At 44.0% G+C, this 18084-nt stretch overlaps 1 protein-coding gene across 1 annotated transcript in view; it reads left to right on the top strand.

Moving 5' to 3' along the window:
* HS6ST3 (heparan sulfate 6-O-sulfotransferase 3) overlaps nucleotides 1–18084 on the top strand; it is a 1005759-nt gene that overhangs the window by 662268 nt on the left and 325407 nt on the right. The gene's annotated exons all lie outside the window — the stretch shown is intronic.

Here is an 18084-nt window from a genome sequence, read left to right as displayed (position 1 = left end):
CCATCCATCTCCATATTTGCCCTCTTCAATAAAGCGTGCAATGCATGTTTTACGCAGGATATGTGCATCATAATATGAGCCTTTTAACCTCCTATAACACTGTCCTTTCTTGGGGGAAACAAATATATTCAGCTGTGTGTTCCTTCATAGTATACAGAAATGTATTTAAATAATGCAAAAACAAGGATTGCAACATTCCACTGACTGCTGCAACGGTACTCTGAAATGAAGCAAGGCTATGAAAATGTAATAAACTCAGCATTTTCACAGGCTAGGAATAGCATGATTCCTGCCAGTGTGTGACTCCAAATCTGGTCTTAAACATTTATAAAGAGACAGAATAGAAGCCATGTTCAATCGGAACCAACCAATCACTTCCTCCTCTCTAATGCCTAACAAGACTGAAAAACTCGCCTAAGAGGCAACACTCATAGATCACCACCACCAACAGGCAGAGAGAAAGGTCTGGCGCCACAGCCAGTGACTAGATCGGAGGCACTTCCGGTTTGAATAAAGATACTTTATTGAATGCACAAAGGACACTGTTGAACACAGGCTACACCACAGTCTCCCCCTCAATGCATTTCATGCTCAGAATAGCGCTTCGTCTTGGAGTGGGGAGCTGTGGTCTGAGCCTGCACATTTATAATAAAAAGCCCGCGAAAAATGGGTTTAAAAAAATGTTAACACATGTATTACCACTATTTCAAATGATTATCATGGTGCTGTTAAATCATAGTCCCATCATTGATTATTAAACAGTAAAAGGACATAAGCCCTTATTATCTTAGCATAATGATGTGGGAAAATGTACTGCACTAATATATCACAGGAGTAATACTCTCTGTTATGGTTAATTATCATATGAACACACATATAAAACACTGTATGCAAGAGATCAAAAGATGTATAACTCTAAGGATCATTAATAGATTTAACCCCCTTAATAAAGACAAGGTCTAATATAAGATCTTGTACATTTGACTCTTAGTGTCAAACATGACATTCTAAACAGTACAATAATAATTGAATAAATAAATGGGTAAATAGATCCTTATGATTAGAAAAGGGGAGAAGGAGGGGGGAGGGGCGGGGGGAGGAAAAGTGGGGGGAGTAGAGAGGGGGGGGGGGGGAGGGGAAGGGGGGATGAAAGAGGGGGAAGGGGAGGGAAAAGGGAAGGGGACTGGGGAGGAACCCAAACAGAAAAAACAAAAAATAATAAAAATAAATAAAAAACAGAAAATAAAAAACAGAAAATAAACCAGGCTGTGACATACTATTAAATCTCAAATATTACCATAATTGTTTAAAAAAAAAGGGGATTTTCTCATGGTGTATCACAACAGAATCGAAAAAATACATCAAAGGAAACAACGCAGGTCCCATTCAATATTTAGCCCATAGAGTTGCAATGTTTTCAGCGTGAAGATCCAATGTGCTTCACGCTGATGTAATATTTTAATTCGGTCACCACCTCTGCGGGGTATAGAAATATGTTCCAACCCCACACACTGTAGTGATCCAATTGAACCCAATGGGCAAGTATTGAAATGATAAGATACTGGATGCAACAAATCTTTATTTCTTATGAGCCTCCAGTGTTCTAAAACACGTACCTTCAGAAGTCTACTTGTAAGGCCCACATATTATTTGTTACATTTACACATCAAAGATAAATGACAAAATCTGTCTGACATGACACATAAGATTGAATTTTGAACCTGCGTGTTGCATGTCTATCTGAAAAATGAGTTCTTTTAATCATATTCGGAGAAATCGTGCATCGTCCACATTTGTATGAGCCTAAAAGTTTGGGATAGAGAAACGGGAGAACAGCTGTTCACCCACAGGTGCTCAAGAGGTTAACAGTCACTGGATTGTATGGCAATCAATAAGCGTGGTAGGTCAGGGCAACACTCTCGTGTAATGATGTAAAGTCTCTCCCAGCAATTGGCTCCGTATAGAGTAGAGAGACTCACGTTAGCAGAGTGGTTGATGCTGAGCCTCATAGATCCTTGTCTCTCTAACTCAATGTTTATTTGTGCCCTATACGGAGCCAATTGCTGGGAGAGACTTTACATCATTACACGAGAGTGTTGCCCTGACCTACCACGCTTATTGATTGCCATACAATCCAGTGACTGTTAACCTGTTGAGCACCTGGTGGGTGAACAGCTTTTCTCCCGTTTCTCTATGCCAGATTGCTATACAGATTGCCCGAGGCTATATACATCAAGGATACAGATACATATATATATATAAAGAATTTAGGAGAATTATACACTACTGTTCCTGATTTAGGAGATAGCTGATGTTGACTTTTTATTGATTTTGATACTGTTCATATGATACCCACTCTTTTTATTGAGCTTTTATTGAGCTTTTTTGCATATATATTTTTTCTAAATAAATTTTTATTCAATCATGGATGAGGAAAATGAACCGTTAGTTGAACATGTTACCACCTTTGTACAGAAGTGCGGTAACAACACTGAAAGAACCAAAAGAGCACAACATATATTCGATGAAACCCCAAACGATATCATATGCGAGAACCCCACAGATCTTATAGATCATTTTGTGAAATTGGAGAAACTCCTAACCAATGACATATGCATTTTTTGGGACATGACTACCCTGGAGAACTATATAAGAGTAAAGCGCATTCCCAGGGGTCTACACATTAAAAAAATGCCATCTTTTGGCTTTCCCAATAAGGTTTTTGAAACCCATTGGAGAAAGATACTAGATGAGTGCTCTACACAACTCATGGAACTGATTGTAAATTTAAAAATAAATTAGAAGAAATCATTAACCACTGATATTGATACTCTGAAAAATGAATTGTTTAAACTTAAAGACATGGAACGTTTCACACATAACGATAAGATCCTCTTACAAAATATTGAGAAGATGGAGAAAGGGGTGGTAGCAAAAAAAAAGAAAAAAATTTCAGGGATAAATCTGACTATGAGAGAAGTCAGGTTTATTTCTGGGAAAGACCTATTCCAAATCGAGAATTTGCTAAGTCTAGAACCCCCTCTCACTCTACACCCCACAAAGGGTTCTCAGAGATGGATAATGTTAACCATAAACCTTCTACAAGGTCCATCTTAAAGTCACCCCATTCTGATCGAAAATCGAGCTTCGACACAGATTCATCTGATGCTGGTGATAGGCCATCAGTATCTTTTCTTTAACAGAACCAAGACGCCAATAGAGATTCAGAAGGGGGATATTTTAATAAAACCTATATGAGCTCAAGAGAGGATCGGTCAAGATCTACTCCTACAAATATAGACATAATTCCAACAAAAAACGGAAAAGGTGTAGAAGGGGAAAAAAGAAACGAGAAACGTTGTGGATCAGAGAACAAGAGGAAAAAATACTTTTAAACCCTAATCTGAGCAACGTTATCAATATCTCTGACACGGTTTTGACACCACAACAAATCCTACTTTTGGATAAAGGTCTTAATTTCACGCCTCAAGAAAATTTTGATTTATTTTCAACCATTATAGACCTTCAAAAGTACACGAGGAAATTGTCCCTCAAAAAGTTGTATTCTAAAAATGTCAATGTTATTCAGGACTCTAATATTGATATCAGTGAATGTAATAATGAACCACTAAAGAGTGATATTTGTTCCTTTGAAGAAAATGTGTTTAACTTTGAAATGCAAACATTGGCCTATGAATGTTGTACTGAGACTCCCACTGACCCTCCCTTCTTTGGCCATATAGATTCTAGTCTAAGAAAACGCTCATCATTCATTCCCCATGGTTCCATGGGGCCATGTATATCTACATTTGAAAAATTAATTGATAGAGACCTTAAACTATTGGCCAGGGGCTTTTCTATCTCTGGTTCCTTCCCAACACCTGATAATTTTACTCAATGTGAAAGAAGATATTTAGACTTATTAAAGAACAATACTTCAATTATTATCAAAAATGCGGACAAGGGGGGAGCCATAGTGGTGCAATCTTCAGTTAAATATAGAGAGGAAGCCTTGAGATTACTAAGTGATACCAACTTCTATATAAAACTTAGATCTGATCCCACCGATAGGTACCTTGGTGAACTGCACACACTATTAGAACTTGGTGACATTTTACATGTATTAAGTAACAAAGAGAGATCATTTTTGAAATGTGAGTTTCCGGTCATACCGGTGTTTCACCATCTCCCAAAGATCAACAAGTCAATGCAGAGTCCTCCGGGGCGACCCATTGTCTCTAGCATCGGATCTTTGGGAGATGGTGTCTCCCGGTATGTTGATAACTACTTACAACCTATTGTACGCACATTGCCATCCTTCATACAGGACACTACTGCATTAATGATTGCTTTACAAAACATTATATGGAAGGATGGGTACAGATGGGTCACCATGGATGTCACATCACTTTACACAATTATAGAGCACGAACACGGCCTCCAAGCCATTTACCACTATCTTCAAAATTCTTCTCTATCCACGGCACAAACCACTTTCATTAATGATTCAATTTTATTTTTGTTAACACACAATTATTTTCTTTTTGATGCACAATTTTATCTTCAAAAACAGGGCACGGCTATGGGGACCTCCTTTGCACCCTCATATGCCAATCTTTTTATGGGCTTGTGGGAATCTGTTCACATTTTTGGTAGCACTAACATTTTTCGTTCTAATATCATTTTTTATAAGAGATACATTGATGATTTCATTTTCATTTGGGATGGTGATTTAGATAGTTTGCACACCTTTATTCACACCCTTAATAATAACACAATTAATTTACACTTCACTTATCAAACTGACACTCATAAGATTCATTATTTGGATGTGACACTCCATGGTGACCCTGAAACTATTATTTACACTGATATTTTCTCTAAACCAAACTCAAGGAACTCCTATCTCCATGCCAAGAGCAGCCACCCCAGATCCCTGATACGAGGGATCCCAAAGGGTCAATTCCTTAGGTATAAAAGGCTATGCTCAAACCAGGACACTTTTCTCCAACACTCACAAACATTAAGTTCCAAATCTTTGGAGAGAGGTTACTCTAAACAGGACATTAACTCGGCCTTTTTGAATGCGGACATGGTTGATCGTACCAGTTTGATCAGATGTAATAAACCCAAGACAAATCGTTTCTGTGATAGTCCTTTATTCATCACTAAGTACAGCAGACAGGCATCACAGATTCAAAAGATAGTGTCTAAACATTGGGGTGTATTAAAACTTGACCCTGACCTAAAAAACATTACTAAATATGGGCCCAAATTTGCATTCAAAAAGGCTAAAACTTTAGCTTCCTCCATCTCTAAAAGTCTTTATCTATCAAAACATCAACCACGCATTACCAATATACCAAAAGGTTTTCATAAATGTGGGTTTTGTAGATACTGCCCATATGCCTTACCAACGAAAAGGGTTCATACACTATATCCCAATAACAGGTATAAGATTAGCACCTTTATCAATTGTCACACGAATTATGTGGTCTATATTATCATCTGTGGCTGTAATCTCAAGTATGTAGGCAGAACGATACGCCCGTTACACATTAGAATCTCTGAGCACATTAGATTAATTAATAAAAAGGACACTCTACATCCGGTGTCAAAACACTTTAGTCAATGTCCCGTTGGTGGTCTTACCAATTTTCGTTTCTTTGGTGTTGAACACGTTCCTTCCACTATCAGAGGCAGCAATAGGCTTAATTGCCTCAATAAAACAGAAATGAAATGGATCTTTAGCCTTAACACATTACAACCACATGGTTTGAATGTGGAATGGCTTTACAAAACTTTCTTGCTGATTCATTTATTCATTATCATTCCTGCCCTCCCCCCCCTCCCCCCCTTTCCCTCCTCTCATCTCCCCCTCCTCCCCTTCCCCCCCTCCCCCTCCCCCTCCCCCCCTCTTCCTTCCCCCCTCCATCCCTCTCCCCCCCTTCCCCCCCTCTCCTTCACCTCCTCTCCTCTCCCCCTCCCCCTCCCCATCCCCCCCTCTCCCTTCCCCCCATCCCTCCCTCTCCCCCCCTTCCCCCCCCTTCCCCCCCTTTGCCTCCTCTCCTCTCCCCCTCCCCCCCTTCCTCCCCTCTTCTCATTTATTGAGACTCATACATTTGTCAGCATTCTGTTCAAATTAAGTACATGATCAACTATGTTACACTAATATTCTCCATATGATTGGGTATCTTGTTTATGTTGTATAATATTTAATACTTATTTGTGCATTGTTAGTGTACTGTATGCATTGTGATTTTTGCTTGTGTTTTTATTGACTTGCAGACCCTTGATTAATACTCCCCTTTTGGTTATTCATTACAGTGATGTATTAATTGATTCATTCAGTCCATAGAGTCTTTATGCGTGGTCACAATTTTTTAACTATCGTACATGTTCTATTCATGCCTGTTATACCTACCATCCTGTTCACCTGCTACTCATCATTGATCAGTGGCATGCACAGGTGTTCCAGGTTGTGTTTTGTATATCTAGGCTTCCGGTTGTACTGACAGATCACTCTTTGACAAAGGCCTGAGGGCTGAAACGCGTCAAAGGATCCGTCAGCTGTATACTCTGCACCAAATAAAAAATTTTTAGTCACCATCAGAAGCTATCTCTTCGTTTGTCCTACGGCTGTGCGCTGTTTCTTGCCTCCTGAGGGAGGAGTTCTTCTAAAAGTTTGGGAAACAGGGAAAGGGGGTTCCTATTTGACTTTAAAGGACGAAGCATACTCGGAGATAATTTATTTCCTATGGTAGCTGCTTTACGAAACAACACCCGTGAACCTGAAGATACCATGTTCTGCATCAATGGATCCAGGGCTAGGGTGCCCCAGTGTTTACGAATAATGGATCTAATGGCACCTGCCTGATCACTATACTCAGTGACAAAGTATGGTACCTCCGAACTCTCGACAAGATTTTTTTGTCTGAATTGACTCAAAGTCATATCAATCAAAGACTCTCTATCTGTAGAGAGAGCCAATTCGTAAGCTTGCTCCAGAACTTGGGCATTATATCCCCTTGAAATGAACCTACCTTTCATCTCATCCGCCCTTCGAACAAAGTCCTCCATCGAGAAACAATTCCTGCGAAGTCGCAGGAATTGCCCTCTTGGGATTCCTTTGATCAGAGGGCAGGAATGACAGCTTTTGGCGTGTAACAAGGAATTTCTGGCATAATCCTTTCTAAAGATATCAGTCTGAATTTTACACTCTATGTCAATGAAGAGATCAAGATCCAAAAACTGGATACTCTGTTTATCATAACTGTGTGTAAATCGAAGATTCAGATAATTATCTGACAGAAATTCAAAGAATTTATTGAGATCATCTTCCCCACCACTCCAGATCAAAAGTAAGTCATCAATATAGCATTTGTAGAACACTATATGATGACGGAAAGGGTTTAAATCACCAAACACATGGGATGTCTCCCACCAACCCATAAATAGGTTGGCGTAAGTAGGGGCAAAAGAAGTCCCCATAGCCGTCCCACGTGTTTGGAGATAATAAACCCCCTCGAACAGGAAAAAATTGTGAGTAAGTGAAAATGTAATGCTATCTAACAAAAAGGCTATGTGGGCTGGGGAAAGTGAAGAATGTGAATAAAGAAAGAACTCCACTGCTATAAGACCGTGTTTATGGTGAATACTATTGTAAAGAGAGGCTACATCGAGTGTAACCCAGATGTAGGAGGGGTGCCAAGTGAAAGAAGTTAACAGTGATAAAAGGTGCTTGGTGTCTATAAGATGTGAAGGTAACTGTGATACTAGGGGCTGAAGGAAGTGATCTATATACTGGGAAAGGGGCTCACCCAATGAACTTATACTAGAAATAATGGGCCTACCCGGGGGTGCAATAAGTGTTTTGTGAATTTTGGGAAGGTGATGAAATATGTAAGTGATACGATCTGAAGTGGTGAGGAAGTCTCGTTCGGAGGGTGTAAGAACTTGTAAGATCTCACCTTCATCCATCAAATTGCTGAATTCCCTTAGGAATTGTGGGGTAGGGTCTCTCTCCAGGATTTGGTATGCCTCTGGATCTGCAAAAAGCCTTCGAGCCTCCAACTCTGTCAAGAACGACGGTGGCACCACCTTTATCCGCTTATAATAGTGGTAATACATGTGTTAACATTTTTTTAAACCCGTTTTTCGCTTGCTTTTTTTATTATAAATGTGCAGGCTCAGACCACAGCTCCCCACTCCAAGACGAAGTGCTATTCTGAGAGTGAAACGCGTTGAGGGGGAGACTGTGGTGTAGCCTGTGTTCAACAGTGTCCTTTGTGCGTTCAATACAGTATCTTTATTCAAACCGGAAGTGCCTCCGATCTAGTCACTGGCTGTGGTGCCGGACCTTTCTCTCCGCCTGCTGTATACACTGAAGGCTGCACGCCGGGATCAGATGACAGGGGAAGATAGGACCGAGGTCTGAAGTGAGCTTTTTTTTTTTTTTTTTAACTTTGTTTTTATTGGTTTTAGTGCATACAACCATTTGGTTACATTACGTTGATAATTATTCCATGTATACACTTAACTTGCAAGGACAAACTTCAAATGACGGACGCACATTGGGGAGACTCACAGGACAAGACAATGACAGACATACAACATCTACGGGGAGATAGGGGGGGGGAAGGAGGGGGGGTAGGGAGGGAGAGGCGTAGCCGAGACTCGCACCATTTGATGATCCGATGACCTGAGCCACCACTGCTATCACCCTGCTTTTGACCACCTCGCAGAGAGCCCTGAGCCAACTCCGCATCCGCTTTCCGACTTCGTTCCCGTTGGGATAATACTACAACCCTGGGGGATCCCTGCTGTCCGAACGTCCTGTGCAACTCCCCGCCCAGCATCCAAGGAGAACCCACTTCCATCTATCAAAGCCATATTGTGGCCTCATTCATCCCCTGAATATCGGTCTGGGCCAACCACAGTGACCAGACTTTTTCGAATTTATCGGCCGAATCGTTGACTAAACTCGTCAACTTCTCCATTCGGCAAATGAACCAAATTCTGTTCCTGATTTTGTCTATAGAAGGAATCGCATTCTGATTCCACAATGCTGCGGTCTCACACCTCATAGCGGTAGCAAAGTGTGCTATCAGCTTGTTACCCGATCGAGATACCTCATTCGTAGGTTTACCTAATAAAAATAGCCACGGGTCCAGCTGAATTTGGAGCCCTAAGAAGATCCTCTGCAGCCAATCTCGGATCTGGGTCCAGATCGGCACTATTTTCGGGCAAGACCACAGCATGTGAACCAGATCCCCTTGTTCCCCGCACTGCCTGGGGCAGAGCGGGGAAGATCCCCGATTGAATTTAGCTAATCTAACTGGGGTGAGATACCAACGTAGTAATACTTTATATGAGTTCTCCTTCAATGTTGTGCAGATGGAGCTAGTGGCCGCGGCCTTAAATACCGCGGCCCAGTCCTCGTCCTCTAGTTGGCCCTGGAGATCCTCTTCCCATTGAACCATAAAACGGGGTTTGACTGTCCTGTCTGTGTCAGTATTTACCACCTCTCTGTACAAGGCAGAGATCAGTCCCCGTGTGCCTGTCCCGCGCACACAGAGCTTCTCAAAATTCGTCAGCGGTGGTCTCACCGGGTGTGCTTTATAATATGCCTTGACCTGGAGGTATTTCATAAAATCCGTGTTAGGAATGCCTGTTTCCGACTGTAATGATTCGAAGGATTTGATCTTTCCTTTAACCTCCAGGTCCTTCAACCGTCTAACCCCGATTTACGCCAGAGCGGGAAGCTCTTATCTGTCAGACCAGGAGCAAAGTCCGGGTTGCCATATAAAGGTGCCATCAGAGTATGTTTGGAGGTTAATGAGCTGTTATCTTTGGAAGCCTCCCAGACCAAGAGTGAGTTGAGTACAGAGGTCAGTGGAATGAGAATATCCCTCACCCGTTTCCTCGGGTACCAGATCAGGTCCATGAGCTCCAGCGGGGCGCACACCTCCCTCTCCAGCGCCACCCACCGCCTCAGCCCAGGATCTCCGTGCCACTGCGTAATTTGGCACAATTGTGCCGCTTTGTAGTAGGATATAACACTCGGAACCGCTAGGCCACCAGCTTCCTTAGCTTTCTGCATCGTTTTTACTTTAATCCGTAGTTTTCTACCATTCCAAATAAATTGAGATATTGATTTTTGAAGCCCTGTAATGTCTGCTCTTACCACGGGAATCGGGAGAGTATGAAACAGATATAGAATCCGGGGAAGGACGTTCATCTTGACGCTATAGATCCTCCTTAACCAGGAAATACCATATGCCTTCCATTCCTGCAGCTCTTTTTTTAGAGACCTCAGCAGTTTGGGATAGTTAGCCGAATATAAGGAGCTTATCTGTTTTGTAATCTGCACTCCTAGGTACTTCATGGAGGAAGGACGCCATCTAAACCCGAAATTGAGTTCTATCAGCTTCTCCATCTCTCTTGGCATGTTGAGGCTTAAGGCCTCTGATTTGGATTGATTTATTTTAAAGCCTGAGATCTGGGCAAACCGCTCTAGAAGCTTGAACAGATTGGGTAGCGAGACGAGCGGTTTAGTAAGTGTTAGAATGATGTCATCTGCGTACAAAGCCACTTTGTGCTCCTGTGAGTGGATTTGCACCCCAGAGATATCAGCGTTGTTCCGAATTTGTGCTGCAAGTGGCTCGATGCATAGGGCGAAGAGCAGGGGCGAGAGCGGACACCCCTGCCTCGTGCTGCTTTTAATTGGAAAAGGATCTGATGGGTATCCTTGGTGGACCACCCTAGCTGTTGGTGCCGTGTACAAAGCCTTGACTGCCTGTTGGAATATACCCCCAAACCCAAATGCTCCAAGTGTGGACTCCAGGTATGGCCAATCAATCCTGTCAAAGGCCTTTTCCGCATCTAGGCTTAGGGCCACACTTCGGATCTCCTTGGCTCCTATAAAGTCTATGATATCAACAATCCTTCTAGTGTTGTCGGCCGCTTGTCTATTTCTTATGAAGCCAACTTGATCCGGGTGGATAAGCCTCGGCAGGATTATATTTAATCTATTGGCCAGTAATTTAGAATAGATTTTAACATCTGTATTTATTAATGAGATTGGCCTGTAACTCTGGCAGTTAGTGGGATCTTTGTCCTCTTTATGAATTACTGAAATTGACGCCTGGAGCATCTGTCCCGGAAAGGGCTCTCCTGCTAGCACTCCATTGAATAACTGGAGCATGTGAGGAGCCAGAACTCCAATAATTTTTTTATAGTACAGATTGGAGAACCCATCCGGGCCGGGGGCTTTTGACGCTTTTAGGTTTTTTACTACCGCCTCCAATTCCTCCCTCGTAAAGTCGCTCTGTAGTGCCTCTCGCTCCAATCTGGTCAATTGTGGCAAAGCCGCGTCTGCCAGGAATTTCCGTAGCTTACTACTTGTCCTCGCATTGTGGACCACCTTCTCCCCATTGTATAGCTGTGCGTAAAATTTCGCGAACTCCCCCACTATCACTTTAGGGTTTGAGGAACACTGGCCCCCACTTGTTTTGATAGACTGAATATTAAAATTTGGTTTCCGGTTTCGGAGTCTGGTAGCCAGCATAGTGTCCGGTTTGTTAGCTTTCTCATAAAACTTCCTCTGAGTCCAACTCATGTCTTTCTCGGCCCTGGAGGTAAGGAGGAGGTTCAGTTCAATCCTAACATCCTTCAACTCCTTCAGGGTATCCTCTCTAACTGTCCGGTTATGTAGTGTAGAGAGCTCATGTAACCTTTTATAAAGGTGAGTTAATTTGGCTTCCTTTTTCTTTTTTCTACTTGCAGCTATGCTGATTAAGACCCCACGGATCGTGGCTTTATGAGCCTCCCATAACAGAGAATGGGAATCCACACTGCCACTATTTATCCTGAAGTAGGCTGATATCTCGGTTTTGACTTTTTTTTGTATTTCCGGGATTTTAATTATTGATTCGTTTAGCTTCCAATTTGCTCCCAGCCTGACAAATCCAATTTGAGTGCATCTTAGCTCAATCGATGCATGGTCCGACCATGTAATATCATGTATGTTTGTGTCGGAGATTTGTGGGACCATTCTGCCCGATACAAAGAAGTGGTAAATCCTACTGTAACTGTCATGGGGATGGGAATAAAAGGAGTAGCTGCGTTCACCTTGGTGCTGCTCTCTCCAAATATCTACTAGGCCAGTTTGTCTTAGTCCCCTCAGAAGTGCGGTGTTGCCTACTTGCCTTCTAGACTGTTGGGATGTCGTGCGATCGACCTTAGGGTTGAGTACCATGTTAAAGTCCCCTCCCAATACAATATGACCCTCGGCCCACTGTTGCAGCTTTTGAAAGAAAGCGTTAAAGAAATCTGTTTGTCCTTCACTAGGCGCGTATATACATGTCAATGTAATTCTGGTCTGTTTGAGGAGCCCTATCAGCACGATATACCTGCCCCCGGGGACCCTTTTGATCTTCTCGACCTGGAATTGGGTGTTATTGTTTATGTCTTTTTTTCCTCCCCTGAAGCTAAGAAAAACTGACGGAAGTGTGAGTCTATAAATTTAGGGCTGTGTCTAGAACTGAAGTGTGTCTCCTGAAGAAAGACCACCTCAGCCCCTCTCCTCCTGAACTCCGCGAAGGCGACTCTCCGCTTGTGCGGACTATTAAGTCCTTTAGCGTTTTGTGATATAAAGGTTACCGCCATATTGAGATAATTTGTGTGCAGATAGGGTGTATAGGCGTAATTACTCTTACCCCTGTCCTGGGGCTCCTGATGGGCTTGCGAGCCGTGGTGCTTGCCCTTCCCGAACGGGTTCCGTCTGACGCCTGTTGGGGCTGGGATGGGGAGGGGAGAAAACATGAGGGGAAATAACATATATACATCACATATAGAAATAACAAGAACCGTATTGGTCCTAATAGACCTCGGGTTCAATGCCCGGCTGTGATCTTTTCTTCGTGGACCTCTTACCCCCTTGGTCCACCTCCGTGGCTCTTGAGACCAGCCACGGACAACCGGGTCTTTGCCAGGAAGGTGGGTTTTATCCCATCTCCTGGATTGGATGCACATGCCTGCAGGCAGAGTGGTGGGTACTCCCCCCCCTCGCCGGCAGTTATGCTAAACTAAAACCTAACCTCTAAACTCTGAACTACTGTCGTGTTTGGGCAATTTTTTTGTGTTTTTTTTGTGTTTCCCCCCCCCCCCCCACCCCTCCCCCTCCCCCCACCCCTCCCCCTCCCCCCAAACCTAGTGTAAACCCTAATTAACCTCTATACTCTCTCCCCCTCGACATTCTCTATACTACTTCCCGAAACTCTGAACTACTTTAACCCTTCAATTCTGTCCTTCCTCCGTTTCTGCTATCCCCACCTGCAGACTCTTGTGCCCTACCTATCCCTCGCTGCTCCCCCGGGGATAATTTTTCCCTTGGCCGCCTGTTAACGCTGGGACTTAATCCTTTTTAGTGTATTCTGTGGCCCTTAGCGTCCCTCTGTGGCTCCATGCTATCGGGTGGAATCTGCCTTCTTTCATACCGCCCGCCTCTTACTTTCCTTCCCCCCCTCCCCCTCGGGACCCCCCCGTCCGCCCTCGAGACCTCCACTCCCCTGCCCCCCACCATCGCTCAAGACCCATTTGTCTCTTTGTACCTCTTGTATCGGAGCTTCTCCCCGGCGGCGGATCTCGCGTGCCTCCGCCGAGGAGCCCCGCAGCATATCCGGGTCGTCGACGTCCTCCTGACGTCACTGCGACTCCATCCCGGCACTCCGATGCCTTCCCTTCCAGCGCTCTCGCGAGATCCAACACTTTGACGTCACCGAGCTGGGCGGGCCATTCCCATTCACAGGCGGGCCTCCGAGGAGAGAGGGCTGGTCCGGGGGCAGCTCCCTGGGCGGGTCCCGCTGCCAGAGCATTCCATCCCGCCAAGAGCTGCGCCGCCATGGAAGTCTTCGCGCTTCATCCCCACCTTCCCGCTCAAATAGGTAAGGAAACGCCATCTTGGTTCCTCCAGATCTGTGCCTGCTGAGATTAACGGCCGCCATTTGAGGCCTTCTGGCCTTGTTCTCCCTCTCCGGCCGTAGTAGTCCTTGGGGTAACATTTTGGCAGACTTGAAGGGTATTAACTGGTTGAAAAGAAAAAACGCAACAAGCGTAACAGAACTGTGCTGGATTTATTCCCTTCCTTGTTTTAAGGGCTTTTCCCGCTCCCATCTTTTCTGTTTAGGCTCTTATCCTTCGGGGGAGAGGGACCCTGACGTCTTGGCGGGGAGTCCGCATTGGGACCTTGTTGGGCCCCCTCTGTGGTGTTAGCCACATTTCCCTGCACTCCAAGCTTTTTCAGGAAGGATGCCCCCTCCGAAGGATGTTTGAGAACATGGGGTCTTCCATTTTTCGTGGCCACCAGGGCAAAGGGGAAAGCCCAGCGGTATCTTATTTCACTGTCTCTGAGTGCCCGTGTAACATGGCCTACAGCTCTTCGCCGAGCCAGAGTGAGGGGAGACAGGTCTTGATATACCGTGAGGGTGACCCCCTCAAAGGTGATATGGGGGGTAGCCCGGGCTATCCTTCCCACCTCCTCCTTTACGGAGAAGTAGTGGAGTCGGAGGATCACGTCCCTAGGGGGATTTGAGGCCAGTGGCTTAGAGCGCAGGGCTCTATGGCACCTGTCCATCCTGAAGTCCGATTCCGGCTTATCCGGCAGGATGGAGGCCATCCAGCGTGTCAGCAGCGCCTCCGGGTCCAAGATCTCCTCCGGGATCCCCCTGACTCTCAAATTGTTCCTCCTATCCCTGTTTTCTCCGTCTTCCTGGCGGGCCTCCAATTCCATCACCCTCTGTTCTTGGGCTTGTATACGGGTGTTTGTTTCCTGCTGTGTATTAGCGCTAGCTTCCATGCGCTCCTCCAAGTCGTTGGTTCTGGTCCCGATCTGCATAAGATCATGCCGGAGCCCCTCCACCTCCCCCCTGAAAAAGGATTTCAGATCCACCAAGAGCCTGGAGATTTCCTTTTTAATAATTTTAGATTGTTCTGCCGCTGCTCTTGATCCCTCAGCATCCTGGGCAGGAATCGGAATCCGACACCGCTGACATCTCCGCGGCCCCTGCCTTACTTTGTCCCGTGAAGTAGGCCCTGACATCCGACTTGCGTCGGGCTTTCTGCCTCGTTGCCGCCATCAGGGTCTGGGGTTGATTTGCCGGATCGGGGTGTATTTACGTTCACGTATTGCCTTTTTGCTTTTATCCGAAGTCGGTTTTAGTCTTATTTATTATCTTTATTATGCCGGCGGTTGGTGGAGCTGATTGACTAAGCGTCCATCGCCAGCCGCGCATGCGCATCCTGAAGTGAGCTTTTTATTGGTAAGTACACTCTTATCTAGCTCTGACCTCCATTCTGGTCCGTTTATATACCCTGTCTCCTTTTCAAGTGACACACACTGATATTATCAGTGTTGGATTAACAGCTTGAGCGCAGGACAGTTCTCTATCTTTGCACCACCACCAACACCCTTCCCACCAACACCTCACGATCACCATCCTCACCACCACCAACACCAACAGCAACACCCACCGCAACATCCACAGCAACATTCACAACTCACCCCATTAACATCCTCACCCACATCCTCTCTTTTTTGCTATTTCTGAATTTCCTAAGCATCAATTACCAAATAACCTCCATCTTACCCACAAACATCTGCAGCAGGACTTCCTTTTATATCTAGCTAATTGGTCCACATACAAACATTTTCTTAAATAATTAGTCAACAATGGCACATTGTTCTATTAATGTACTGTAAATGTGTTTAATTCTCAACTTGGTTAGGGTAAGTGTATTTCCATTACAATTAACCACTTGAGATAAATGTATTATGGGAATAATCTACTTTTTTACGTAAAAGTAGTCAAACATGCATTTAAGGTGTGTATTTAGAATATAGATATGTCTCTAATTCTCTGTTGTTATATACATTCATTATATTGTTTATTTGTCACATAGAACATGAACTCAAGCAGTTCAGTTATTGTGGGTTATTAGGTGCGCATGTAAGGAGAAATGTATTTTGAATGGAAGAACTTAAACATGTGCGTGATGTCGGTTGCTAATTAGACTAAGTGGACCTGTTTAAGAAATGGTGGAGATATTTTTCTAATAGTTCTATTGACTCCATTGTGGGTATGAGCTTGATTATACAAGTCAGTATGTATGTTGTGTCAAAAAAAGACATGTGAAGACCTTTTTGTAAGATCTTCTGAGGCTTTCCATGGATTTAATACTATAAGCATTACAATAAAATATGAAACAAAAGCCTAAGAAAAAAGTACTTACTGTACATTATACATTATATTTCTCTTTGAATTCTTTTTTTCATCAAAAATTGCTATGTTTTTGAGAAGGTATAACATTCAGCAGCGGATTTGAAAACCTGCCACCCCTAGGCACTTTCATGTGTCCTGCTGACTCCCTGGTGCCACCCTCCATCTCCTTTGGAATCCCATTGTCAAATTACGCCATGGACATCATCAACGTGACGGTGCATGGCGTCACATTGCCATGGTAACGTGACATGTCATTTGACATCGTGATGTCACATTGCCATGGAAATGAGACACTGTGTGACGTTGAGGCGTCTGCGGCATCATTTGATGCTGGGATTCCAAAGGAGCAGGAGCGTGGCACCAAAGAGGCAGCAGGACACATTAGGCCCATTAGGCCAGAGAGTGCGGCAAATGCATATGAGGGTGGAAATTTTTGCCATCCCCAAATTTTACCACCCTAGGCCCAGGCCTAATGGGAAATCTGCTACTGATAAAAGTCTAAACATTATTGTAAATGATTGCTAACCAAAAAAGCTGCTAGAGTGATAAGTGATGTGGGGATGGGGAAACATTATTAGTTATTAGTGTTAACTGTAATCTAGTGAGATGTCTTTTTAATGCTATTATAAAATGATGTTACACATAACGTGAAGCAATCTGAAGAGTTTGGATGTGATTAAAGGCAAGTTCAGCTATGAATTAACTAATGTCATGATAAATCACTGAGTTAAGTATAACAGAGCTCTGCGGATATGAGTTGTTACAGGAACACCTCTTTTGCATATCATTTGCATGAACGTCTGTTTTAGTATTGCAAGGGCTCGTTACAGCTGAAAACAGCCCTTAACACATCATTACTGAGCTATGAACATGCCCCTTAGCACTTAGTGAGATGTTAACGTCTCATTAAGTCACTAACCAACCTTTGTGAATCTACACCTTAATGTATTTATGGTATATAAAGCTAACGCGAGGCAGTGCTAACTTAACATAATGTCCATTAAGGATTTTGATAACAATACGTTATGAGCTTTAAGTTAACAGAGCTCTGTAGTGTAGCAAGAGCATGCCAAGCCGGCTTGAAAAAACGGGTGGGCGGGAAATATGATTTAGCCAATGGGAAATGCACCCACAAGCAGCAACTTCCCCCAGCTAATTCATATCCCCCCCATAGGGCAGGCCCCACCAGGTCTGGCAGTGACAAAGGGGCCCAAGTGTGGTGCCCCTGTTCTGTGGACCTCCTTCCTCCTTTGAACTTCAATGTCTATGCAGACATCCTGGCACCTATGTAAATGCCAAGGCTGACTGCATAGACATTTATACATGCAACATAAAACATTATAAAAAATACTTTAATATAAGTATAGACCATGGGGAACCTTATACCTGTGACGGAAATGGGTCTGGGATACCTGGGCTCGAAAACCAGGATTCTGGGGGACACTGGAGAGCCCCGGTGTAATTCGCGTACCCGCAAATCATACCTGCATGCCGGGGAGAATTACTGGACCTCCGGTAACTTTGTCCCCCAAACTCCTGCAAGGAATTCATTTTGACACAAATATCCCACCTGAAAATTACACTCCTGAAGTTTCATATTTCTGGGACAAAGGGACAGGTAAAGCCCACAAACAAGTCATGTTTTTGCTATACATACATGGGACTTCCATAGCCCACCCCGTCCTTATGTACAGACGAGTGCCCACAAATTATACACTATTTGCGGGTAACATAACAGTACTACTGGCTACCCTGGTCAGCAACACTTAATACATGTTATAACCCTAGTTGCTCCCTAATATCC

The sequence above is a fragment of the Ascaphus truei genome, chromosome 3 (assembly GCF_040206685.1).
Source record: "Ascaphus truei isolate aAscTru1 chromosome 3, aAscTru1.hap1, whole genome shotgun sequence".
Taxonomy (NCBI): Eukaryota; Metazoa; Chordata; class Amphibia; order Anura; family Ascaphidae; genus Ascaphus; species Ascaphus truei.
Note: the sequence above shows the minus strand (reverse complement) of the source record. Positions and strands in the feature narration are given on the sequence as shown.